Source organism: Elephas maximus, chromosome 7 (assembly GCF_024166365.1).
Source record: "Elephas maximus indicus isolate mEleMax1 chromosome 7, mEleMax1 primary haplotype, whole genome shotgun sequence".
Classification (NCBI taxonomy): Eukaryota; Metazoa; Chordata; class Mammalia; order Proboscidea; family Elephantidae; genus Elephas; species Elephas maximus.
In genome coordinates, this window is record NC_064825.1 from 56258716 (window position 1) to 56271613 (window position 12898).

Genomic DNA, 12898 nt, shown 5'->3' on the forward strand with positions numbered 1-12898 from the left:
TGTAGATTTTAGAGATCAGGCGCTGGTCGGAGATGTCATAGCTGAAAATTCTTTCCCAGTCTGTAGGTGGTCTTTTTACTCTTTTGGTGAAGTCTTTAGATGAGCATAGGTGTTTGATTTTTAGGAGCTCCCAGTTATCTGGTTTCTCTTCATCATTTTTGGTAATGTTTTGTATTCTGTTTATGTCTTGTATTAGGGCTCCTAGAGTTGTCCCTATTTTTTCTTCCATGATCTTTATCGTTTTAGTCTTTATGTTTAGGTCTTTGATCCACTTGGAGTTAGCTTTTGTGCATGGTGTGAGGTATGGGTCCTGTTTCATTTTTTTGCAAATGGATATCCAGTTATGCCAGCACCATTTCTTAAAAAGACTATCTTTTCCGCAATTAACTGACACGGGTCCTTTGTCAAATATCAGCTGTTCACAGGTGGATAGATTTATATCTGAGTTCTCAATTCTGTTCCATTGGTCTATGTGCCTGTTGATGTACCAGTACCAGGCTGTTTTGACTACTGTGGCTGTATAATAGGTTCTGAAATCAGGTAGAGTGAGGCCTCCCACTTTATTCTTCTTTTTCAGTAACGCTTTGCTTATCCGGGGCTTCTTTCCCTTCCATATGAAATTGGTAATTTGTTTCTCTATCACCTTAAAAAATGACATTGGAATTTGGATCGGAAGTGCATTGTATGTATAGATGGCTTTTGGTAGAATAGACATTTTTACTATGTTAAGTCTTCCTATCCATGAGCAAGGTATGTTTTTCCACTTAAGTATGTCCTATTTAATTTCTTGTGGTAGAGCTTTGTAGTTTTCTTTGTATAGGTCTTTTACATCCTTGGTAAGATTTATTCCTAAGTATTTTATCTTCTTGGAGGCTACTGTGAATGGTATTGATTTGGTTATTTCCTCTTCGGTGTTGTTTTTGTTGATGTAGAGGAATCCAAGTGATTTTTGTATGTTTATTTTATAACCTGAGACTCTGCCAAACTCTTCTATTAGTTTCAGTAGTTTTCTGCAGGATTCCTTAGGGTTTTCTGTGTATAAGATCATGTCATCTGCAAATAGAGATAATTTTACTTCCTCCTTGCCAATCCGGATACACTTTATTTCTTTGTCTAGCCTAATTGCCCTGGCTAGGACTTCAAGTACGATGCTGAATAAGAGCGGTGATAAAGGGCATCCTTGTCTGGTTCCCGTTCTCAAGGGAAATGCTTTCAGGTTCTCTCCATTTAGAGTGATATTGGCTGTTGGCTTTGCATAGATGCCCTTTATTATGTTGAGGAATTTTCCTTCAATTCCTATTTTGGTGAGAGTTTTTATCATAAATGGGTGTTGGACTTTGTCAGATGCCTTTTCTGCATCAATTGATAAGATCATGTGGCTTTTGTCTTTTGTTTTATTTATGTGATGGATTACATTAATGGTTTTTCTGATATTAAACCAGCCTTGCATACCTGGTATAAATCCCACTTGATCTTGGTGATTTATACCAGGTTTTTGTTTTTTGTTTTTAATAGGTTTGCCACATGTAACATTTGTTGAAAACAATGAAGTCATCTCTATGGAAATTATCTGGGAGACACAGTTCAAGAAAAATAAAAACATCATTATTTTATTTGCAGTAGTGTGTTTGTATGTAACCTGAACAACACCTATTTTATAGTGACGAGGACCATCTGTAGTGCAATACTCAGCTCTGCCTTCAAGAGAGCATAAGCAGCAAGGGATGTGGTGATCTAACAGTTTTTTTTAATATATATTTCTATTTTACTGAACTTTAGATGAAGATTTACAGGACAAACTAGTTTCTCATCAAAGAGTACACACATTGTTGTATGACACTGGTTAACAACCCCGTGACGTGTCAACCCTCTCCCTTCTCAACCCTGGGTTCCCTATTATCAGCTTTCCTGTTCCCTCCTGCCTTCCAGTCTCTGCTCCAGGGCTGGTGCACACCTTTAGTCTTGTTTTGTCCCATGGGTCTGTTTAATTTTTGGCTGAAGAGTGAACCTCAGGAGTGGCCTCATTACTAAGCTAAAAGCGTGTCCAGGGGCCATATTCTCACTGTTTCTCTAGTCTCTCTCAGACCAGAAAGCCTGGTGTTTCTTTTTGAGTTAAACTTTTATTCTACATTTTTCTCCAGCTCTGTTCAGACCCTCTATTTTGATCCCTGTCAGAGCAGTCAGTGGTGGTAGCTGGGCACCATCTATTTGTACTGGACTCACTTTGGTGGAGACTGTGGTAGATGTGGTCCATTAGTTCTTCGGATTAATCTTTCCTTTGTGTCTTTAGTTTTCTTCATTCTTCCTTGCTCATGAAGGCGTGAGACCAGTGAAGAATCTTAGATGGCCACTCACAAGCTTTTAAGACCCCACACACTACTCAACAAAGTAGAATGTAGAACATTTTTTTTATAAACTCTGTTATGCCAATTGAGCTAGATCTTCCCTGAGACCATGGACCCCACAGCCCCCAGCCCAGCAACTCAGTCCCTCAGAATGAATCTGTGGAGCTACCGTAGCCTTGCCTTGTACAAGTTGTGCTGTCTTCACCAGTATTGTGTACTGTCTTACCTTTCACCAAAGTTACTGCTTATCTTTTCTTTATTAACTGTTTTTCCATCCCCACCCCTCCCATCCCTTTTAACCATCAAATATTGTTTCTTTTTGTATGTAAACCTTTTCATGAGTTTTTACAGTAGTGGTCTCATGAAATATTTGTCCTTTTGTGATTGGCTTATTTCACTCAGCATAATGTCCTCCAGATGTATCCATGTTATGAGAAGCTTCACAGATCCATTGTTATTCTTTATCATTGACTTTATTGCTGTCATTTTGTAGTGCTTTTTTTTTTTTTTTTTGGGGGGGGTACTATCATTTTCTTTGTTCCTCTTACTCTCCTGTGCTAAGTTACTTTTGTTTGTGGATTTCCTTTTCATTTCTTTTGTGTTTGTAGATTTTGTTTTTATTGAGACTTTATGTTTCTCTTCTTTAGTTTAATGAGTAGGTTTGTTAACTTTCTTTGTGGTTACCTTGAAATTTACCCTTGTCTACCTAGTAATACGTTTCTATTATTACTTGGTATCGCCTTGCCTTCCTCTCCATTAAAAAGTTCTACACCTATACCATTTATGCCTTCTTTTATTTTCTGACGTTGCTTTCATTTACAGATTAACCTCTCTGGTTCCCTGTTGCAATTTTTTTGGTTTTGGATAGTCTTTGAGAGTTCATTTCCTAGGTTGGTGTATGGCTGGTACAATATTGCATCCTAGATTCAGGCTATGGTCTGATGTTGTTTATTCTCAGACTGAAGGACTCCCTTTAATAATTCTTGTAGGTTTGGTTTGGTTTCTACATATTCCCTTAATTTCTGGTTATCTGGAAATGGCCTAATTTCACCATCATATTTGAACGAAAGTTTTGCAGGATATATGAATCTTGGTTGGCAGTTTTTTTCTTTCAAGGTTTTATATATGTCATCCCATTGCCTTCTTGCCTGCATGGTTTCTGCTGAATTATCAGAGCTTAGTCTTTTTTTTTTATTTTATTTTTTTTTATTTTTTCTCCTCTGTATGTAACGTTTTGTTTTTCTTGAGCTTCTCACAGGATTTTTTCTTTGTCTTTGGTTTTAGTGAGTGTGATTATGATATACCTTGATGTTTTTCTTTTGAGATCTATCCTATGTGGGGTTCATTGAGCTTCTTGGCTCATTAGCTTTTCATCATTCATGATATTAGGGAAGTTTTCTGTCAGCAATTCTTCAATGATTCTCTCTGTTTTCTGTTTTCTCTCCCTATTCTGGAACTCTGATAGCTCACAAATTTTTGTTTTTGATTGTATTCCACATAATTCTCAGAGTTTCTTCATTTGTCTTCTTTTCCTTTTCTGATTTTTCCTCAAACAGTGTTGTATGCAAGTGTTTGTCTTCAATTTTCCTGATTCTGTCTTCCATTGTTTCAGACCTGCTCCTCAGCCCTTCTACTACACTGTGCATTTTGGAAATCTTGTTTATCTTTTGGATTTCTAATTGTTGTTTTTGTATGTTTTCTAGTTGTGAATTTATTTTGACTTTTTTTTCCTGTATTACTTTTCTGAATTCTTCCATTTTTGTCTGTATTTTCCACGTATTTCTCTGCCTTTTCCAAAAATTTGTCTATTTTTCCCCATTTTTGTCTGCTTTTTGCTTCAACTCTTGGATTTCTCTGAATATTAGAGGCTTGAGTTCCCTTTCAGGTAGCTCTAGTGCCTTTTCTTCTAGTGGATAGTTATCTGATGTTTTATTTTGGACACCTACTGAAACCAACCTGTCCTTTTTTTTTTTTTGTATTTTTTTAAAATATATTTTGATATAGTTTGCTGTCTTCAGGACATTCGGTAGTTATTTTCTTCATTCCTTGATTGTAGATTTGTTTGTTTTTTTTCCTGCTTTATTGTTTTATTTGGTTATGTCTGAGCAGGTGGGCATGTGTTCTTTGTTGTTTGCTCATCTGTAGTCACGACTTTTCACCTACTTGTCCAATGGCAGGGACAGTTGTTCAGCTATGGTGCAGCAGGTTAGGTCCAGCTGGAGGGGAGAAGCTGGGTGGGTTGTTTATGGTATGTACTAGGGCTGACAGGCGGGCCAAGAATCAGTGCTGGGCAGGTTCCAGTAGGCCTTCCCTGTGCTGCTCAGAGACATAATCTTCAGTGTCATAGGCAGAAAAGAATGGGGAGGTTGTCATGTGTGATGTTAAGGGAGGCATGGGAAAGAGGAGAGAGAAAAACAGGGAGCTGAAAACAAACAAGCAAAGAAAGAGAAGAAGAGAAAAAAAAAGAGCCTAAAGAAGCTTGGCATTGGAATGGAGAGATGACCAACCAAGAAATGGAGAAAAGCAAAAATGAAAAAAAAAGAAAAGGAAAAAGATAGAAAAAAAAAAAAAACACATAAAAATTTGGAAAATAAAAAAGGAAAAGAAAAGACCCCAGGGAGTCTCATATTCCCATCAGTTGGGGCTGCTAAGACTGGGGATGTGGATCCTAGGCTGTGCTGTACAGTCTGGCTACAGAGGGTATAGATGTTACACACTAGGTATTGAGGAGACAGGAAAAGAAGATAAGTGTAGAGAGACAATAACTGAGAAAGGAAGACAGAAAGAAAGATAAAAAGAGAGAGTGAAAAAAAAAAAAGATGAAAAAAGAAATGCCCGAGGGATCCCACCTACATGGCTGTGCAGATTGGGGGAGTGGCTCCTACGTTGTGCAGTGCAGCCTGGCTAAAGGGGGCTCCCAAACTGTGAAAAGAAAAATAAAACAAACAAACAAAAAAACAGAACAAAGCAAAACAAGGAGAAAAAAAAAGCCCCAGGATCCCACCAGTGTGGTGTCATTGGCCGGAGGAGTGGTTCCCCAGTTCAGCATAGTTTCACAGCCTTTCAAGAAGAAGCAAAGAAGGCACAGGGTTCCAGGTGTTCCAGAGAAAGGAGGGGGAGGTTGTAGGAGGCACAGAAGAAACCAAAAGAGATGAAAAGAAGCAATATCAGCTCAGGGCCTGAACAATGTGGGAAGGATGAATCCAAGCAGCTTGAGGCCAAAGCAGTTGCCTCCTAGCCAAAAGATTGCTGGTGGCAGGAAGAAAAGGAGGCCAAAGCGAGCGGAAGAAGGGTGGGGGCTAGAAAAGCATATACCGCTCGTTACCAGGTGCTTTGTCTTCTTCTGGGAACTTCACAAAGCTGCTTTCCTGTACTCCCTGTCTGCTGATCTCTGGTGTGGGTAGCGCAAATCCAAGTGGTACTGATGCTGTACTTCGTGGCCAGCCAAGCCACCACAGCCAGCAAGGAAGCTCTGAGGCAAAACAGTGGGGAGAGAATGGAGGGTGAGAAAGTGTGTATCACTGGTTATCGGGTGCTCTGTCTCCTCCTGGAAGTTCCACAAAGCTGCTTTCCCGTGCTCTCTGCTGATCCCTGACAGGAATCCAAGATGGCCGATTTGTGCTGCATTAGCTGATGGAGCCCTACACGTCTCTCCTCGCTCTCCTTCCTCTTGCAGTTTCTTATTCCATTCAGTGCTTGGCTGAGTTCGCTATCTCTTCGTTTGGCATTTCAGGTTCCAGGAATGATGTTTGTCTGTGTTTCACTTAGTTTTTCCAGTTTTTGCTTTGGAGGGATGCTGCAGTGCTTTTGTCTATGGTGCCATGTTAGCTGGAAGTTGAGCCAACAGTCTTTAGCTCAGGCTGTCTTTAATTGAGTCAGCTTCAGCTTTCAAGTCAAGGAAACCTGCTTTCCAAAGCTTTGCCTATTCATTATTGAGTATGGGGAATGTTTAGGGGCTTATATTAGTTTGCTGTTTCTGCTCAGCATGGTGGTCCACAATGAGCATTCTTAGTTCTATGACTACCATTTAGACTAGCCAATAAGTTATCAAAGCTGGACAGAAGTCTGAGACTTTTCTCACCCGACCCTTTTATCTTTTCTGTTCTCTTTTCATGGATCTTAGACCTGTATTATTGTGTGAAAGCTTTTGCATCCTGCTGCTGATATTTCTCTCCACTTTTACTTTCATACCAAAACCAAAACCAAACAGTTTGCTGTCAAGTTGATTCCGACTCAGAGGGACCCTGTAGGACACAATAGAACTGCCCCAGCCAACCATTTGGTTTAGCAGCCAAGTTCTTAATCACTATGCCACTAAGGTTCATAAACACCTCGCACCTCTAACACCATCATTTTATCTTCTGCATCCCAGAGGATCTGATGACATTCAGGTACAGACACCAGGCTGGTTAGTAGGAAATTTAATGGAAAGATCAAATATGTTGTAAGTTTGGGTCCACCAAGAGGTGCCTTGAAACAAAACATGGCAATTGAATTTCCAAAAAATTAGCTATGGAAACCTTATGGAGCACAGTTCTGTTCTAACACACGTGACGTCCCCATGAGTTGGAGTCTGCCTGATGGCAACTGATATCTACAAACACAGTTGAAACAGGCCACCACTATATATATATATATATTTGTATAGATGCTTAGCTGTCAATAAGTCTGACTGTATTCCCTTCACTCTTTAAATCTACGTCTCTTACACTACAGAAAGTTGTGTTTTTGTTTGTTTGCTTTTTCTTTTAACTGAAAGTATTCATATCCCCTCTGAAGCAAATAATACGACAGTCTCCAACACATCTACTCTAGACCAAACTAACTTGTACGTCCAGGGTTTCTTATATCCACTCTACCTCTGTGAAATTGTATAGCAACAATGAAGCAAATGTGAATCTCACCAACCATAAATTTCACAGTTGACCTTAATTTGTTCAAATTCATCAAAGTAATCCCAAATTTACCGCCATACCACTAGTTGCCATTCAATAAGTTTTACTTGCTCTAAGAAATCAGGGATGTGGATAGCATACATCTTACCGTTTAGAAAAGTGATCACTCAATAATACACATAAAAAAAAAAAAAAAGAATGGATAAAAGAGTATGTGGAAGAGCAGGAGAATTAAGGGTGCTTCCAATTTATATTCCAGAGTTGTCAGAAGAATTAATCTTTGATAAATAAAAGAGATTTGCTATGTGTTTGATAAAAATAAAGTAGGAAGATATAAATGGAAAGGCTTATCTAGCATCTATTAGAGGGGCTAAGTGCAAAACTAGTAAATAAATATGTGTATATCAAAATAGACATGCAGATGCAATTTATACAAGATACATATTTAGGAAATATCTAAAGAATGTAGTTAAGTATAAAATAAAATTATAAAATTCCAAGTTCTATTATTACCAAAATGGGATGATACAAAAGTACTTCAAAAAATTGTTTCCAATGTCTGAAAGGAGCTTAAATACGTAGAAAGCAGTTAATGAAACTAGATAACTGAGAAGATTATACGTTTAAAGGTGTTAAATTTCTAGCATTAATATTTATACATAAGGCAATTCTCATCAAAATCCCATTTTTAGTCACTTAATATTCCTTATATAATTAAATAAATTTCCTGTGGGGCTTATTCTGATGAGTTATAGAAGGAGTACAGTATATATTACAGGATTAAATAGGGATTATGTATAAAAATTGACTCAATGGCACTGGGTATAAAAATTACAGCCTAATATGTAAATATTCAAAACCATATGATTAAGAAAATCACAAAATTAAATGAAATTTCAATCTTTGTTTCATTTAATACCAAGTGAGTAGAAAATATTTATTTTTCTTTTTCATAAATATATTTGATATTTTTAAGAACCAATGGCCTTAGACTCAGGCAGTCCTACTGAGGGCAGTCCCTTGAGACAACTGAAGAGAATTCAACCCTCTTTCTTCTCCCCATCACCCTTCCTGAATTTTCTCCTCTTATGAAGGAATCAGTTCTAAGAATTCAGAAGTTTAGTTCTAAATTCAAATCTTCAAATCCCAATGGCTTTTTTCCCTGGCACCATAAGGAAGCCATCTCCCCTCCATGTCCATGGAAGACCTAGGCATCTGGAAGCATGACCATAACTGAGTTCATTTGGAGAAGCTGTAAGTCATGAGAGAGCTGCAGCTGCCCTCAAGGAAGGTGAGTGCTCATCCTGATCCCACCCTGGTGAGGTCAGGCAATGCATCATCTCCCTCATTTGTGTCATGGGCTAGATGGACACTGGTCTTGCAGAAAAGTTTCAGGGCTCTCCTCGGAGCAGATAGGCTCAGAATAAACAAGTTTATTGAATGTTTCAGAAGAGAGTGAGATCTTGGTATGTAGCCCCTGAAAGGACTACCTCTCTGTTATGACAGCAGGCATATCTACTATGTTATGGTTTGAGTCTGAGCTGCAAGTTCTTGGGAAAAAAATTTGTGCATAGGTTTCTCTGCTCAGCTCAGTACAACAGGGTAAAGCAGATGAAGGAAACTGATGAAGAGAGTATTTGCATCAGCCCTATATTATAGGTGAACCTTAGAAATCTCTGATATTTGAACAGTTTCATGCTGCTCAAAGCAGTCTTAAATGCATTATCTCATTTTATAGTTACAAAACCTTGTGAGGTACACATCTCTTAGTGGTTAATGTAATGATTATAGATATTGGAATTAGACTTGTGTTCTAATTTTATCTTCATAAATTCATAGTAAATTTCTTCGGGTAAATGAATACAAAAAAGTAAAACATCAGGTTCAGACAGCTATACTGGTGAATTCTACTAAGTATTTAAAGAAGAAATAATACTTACGCAAATTGTCCAAAATATAGAAGCTGAGCAAATACTTCCCAGCTCATCAAAGACACAATTGAGGTAATATATAATAAGCGACATTTCATAACTAGTGTAAATGCATAGACAAGGGATGAGTACAATCTCACAGTAGGGACCCAGGAGAGGTCACTTATGCCTATAACTATTGAATGGTTTTTTGGAGGAACTTGAAGCTCAGATTGTGATATTAATTAGTGTAAATTTCCTCTACAAATTTATGACATCAAATTTTATATTTAAATAGCAATAAATATTTTTTAAGTTATTATACAGTATAAGATTGGCATGGAAAAGTCTAAAAGAGTGTATTCTGAAGCCAAGCCTCTCTTAAAGTTCACATAAACATTTGTTAATTAAGGCCTCCTCTTGTTGCTAGTTACTATGGAGTTAACTTCAACTCATGGTAACCTTATTAGAACAGAACGAAATGTTGCTGATCCTGTGCCATCTTCACGATCATTCAAGTCCATTGTTGTAGCTATTAAAAGTTCCTAGAAGGCTTATAATACATACATAGCTAAAAATTCAGTGTTTTTCCCTCCAGGATTTCACAAACATACTTTTCCTTTAAGTGTTTTCTGCACCTAAAGTCAATAATGTCACATAGAACTAGAAAACACTACACTGAGTGATATCACATGGAACTGGAGGTTCATTGGCCTCTCAAAAAACAAACAAACAAAAACACTTAGGTAATGCTGAACTTGGAGAATCACTGGTAATTCCAAAATTCCATAACAGGGAAACTCTTCCATGGTGTGGACAAACATGCACACACACACACACACCACACACACACACACACACACACACACAAACAGACAGAACCATTTAGAAAAAGAATGGCTTGTTTACAAAAAGGTTACAATAAGTTTGACTCCATAAGAACAAGCCCATCAAATAAACAGGTAGGCATAATTTTAAAGTAACAAATACTACACATTCACTAAGATTACAGAGTTTATATGATTCTGTTCGTGGGGGAAGAAAACCACCTTTTTCACATGATTATAATATTCGCAGTGGCATGCCATATATTTAGACATTAACATGGCAAAGTCAGGAATAAGTTCTTATTGATAGGGAGTACAGACATGTGGGAAATGGTTAGTGTTTAGTATTTTAGGGACCAGAACTAGTCAGGGTAACCCACTCTTTTTGTTTAAACTCAGCATATGGAGTATTTTATAGTTTTTGTTTGTTTCACTTGGTACCATGGATTGAATTGTGTCCCCCCCACCAACATATCTGTCAACTTGGCTAGTATTGTATAATAGTCTCTTGTTCTGTCACCTGATGTGATCTCCCTATGTGTTGTAAATCCTATGACTATGATGTTAATGAGATAAATTAGTGGCAGTTATATTCATGGGATCTACAAGATTAGATAGTGTTTTAAGCCAATCTCTTTTGAGATATAAAAGAGAGAAGCAAACAGAGAGATGGTGGGACCTCATACCACCAAGAAAGCAGGACCAACAGCAGAGTACGTCCTTTGGACATGGGGATCCTGTACAGATAACCTCCTAGTCCAAGGGAAGATCCACAAGAAGGACCTTCCTTCAGAGCCAATAGAGAAAGAAAACATTCCCCTGGAGCTGATACCCTGAATTTGGATTTCTAGCCTACTAGACTCTGAGAATAAAATTCTGTTTGTCGAAGCCATCTACTTGTCGTATTTCTGTTATAGCAGCACTAGATAACTAAGATACTTGGTTACAGTTTCAACTACCGTGACTGTGGAATTTGATATGTTTAGTCATAATGAAAGCAGAAAAATGTTTTGGTTTCCATCCAGGCAGGGGATTTTTATTATTTCCAAGCAATGAGAAAATATAAAACACTTTTATTCATGTATTTGGTATGGGCTTGACTTCCCAGTTCTGGGTTTGAGAAAGAGGCTTCACAGTCCAAAGATTTGCCATTGACAGGCCTCCTCCAAGACGGTCTGAGATGTTTGCCTCCCGTTTTGAACATAGAGAATCAGTGACATTGTTTTATTAAATTTGAATCTTTATGAATACAGGAGAAATATTTTATTTCTTAGAAAACATTTTCAGCACCCGTTCTCTAATCTGTTTAGTTCTGACACCAAAAATTACAGGATTGAGAGCAGGTGGAATGAACACATAGAAATTAGCAAGAAGGATGTGAATATAATATGGTATATTCTGTCCAAACCTATAGGCCATGAATGAAAAAAATGCAGGTGTGCAGAAAGCAAACATGACACACACCAGAGAGCCACAGGTGCTGAGTGCTTTAAGCTGGTCATCTTGGGATGGGAGTGGAAAGATAGCACAAAGGATCTGGACATATGACAATTGCTATGATGTCAAACACCAGGGTAGAAATGGCATATAAGCCATAGATGATGTTGACCTTGATGCTGGCACAGGACAGGCGGGCTATGCCCATGTGCTCACAGTAAATATGAGGGATAATTTGGAGTCCTCACAATGGTAACCATAAGATGAGTAGAAGAAAAGGTATGGCAAAAGACAAAGGTCTTAGTAGGATTACCAATGCAATGATGAACACCACCTTGTTTGTCAGCACCAGTGTGTAGTGAAGAGGGTTACAGATGGCTACATAGTGATCATATGCCGTGGCCACAAGCGCAGCTGACTCCATGGCAGTGCATAGGTGGATGAAGAACATCTGGATGAGACAGCCCTCAAAGGAGATATCTCTCAGCTTGTGCCAGGAGATGCTAAGAACCTTGGGAATAGTGGATGTGGATAGTCCCAGATCAATAGACGCCAAAATGGCCAAGAAGTAGAACATGGGCTGACAGAGGCTACTCTCAGTCTGAATCACAAAACTTATGCAGATATTCCCAAGGACAGCCATCAGGTACACAGCACAGAAAGGGAAACCATTCCAGATATGTATATTTTCCAGCCCAGGGATCCCCAGAAGGAGGAAAGAATAGGCATGAAATAGAGTGGTATTGAGTGGAGCCATCCTTCTGGGATCTTTTTTATAGCTAAATATACCATAGACCAAGCGTATCTCATTGATTGAGAGGTCTCAGGCTCATTTAGTGCATAAAAAGAAAAAGGGAGAAGGAAATCACTGAAACTTCTTTCATATTCTACCCATATAAAATTTAATTGTGTTTTAGAGAACTGAAAGTACACACAATGGTAAAACGTAGTCACATGATTTCAATGTACCTCATCAGATTCATTAAATGAAATATAACATGTTAACCAACATCGATCATCTAGCACATATGTGACACTTTCTGGGCTGAAATTGATTGTAAGAAATGACTTCGAGTAAATTCCTTACTTAATAGAACTTAAAGTTCAGTGATTGAAATAGTTATACAAATCAGTGATTTAAACTCAAGCCATTTTCTAAGATAAAGTCATTCCTTGGCTACTTTAGGTACAAAAAATATACTCCTGAAAATATTTGATTTTTCTTGTACAGAAAATTACTTATGATTACATTCTTCATGGGCAAAGAACTTGGAAAACAGTGTAAACAAGATGGCAGTCAGTATGAATTCTCTATGTACCCCTATCTAAGCTGAATGAAACTAGAAATGCAGCAAGCCAGAACTTGCTGAAACAATTTTGGTTTTGTGCAGGCCCCCCAGTGTTTAAGCCCCCTATACAAGAAATTTACTCTGCCTTACTCTTTTATTAAGGAAGCCACAGTGAGCTTCATCCCAGGATTACCC

The 12898-nt window shown here is 38.1% G+C and overlaps 1 pseudogene; it reads right to left on the reverse strand.

Annotated features, from left to right (window-relative positions):
• Window positions 1–11240: 11240 nt before the first annotated feature.
• On the reverse strand, window positions 11241–12171 carry LOC126079965 (olfactory receptor 52E1-like; annotated as a pseudogene).
• Window positions 12172–12898: the final 727 nt, after the last annotated feature.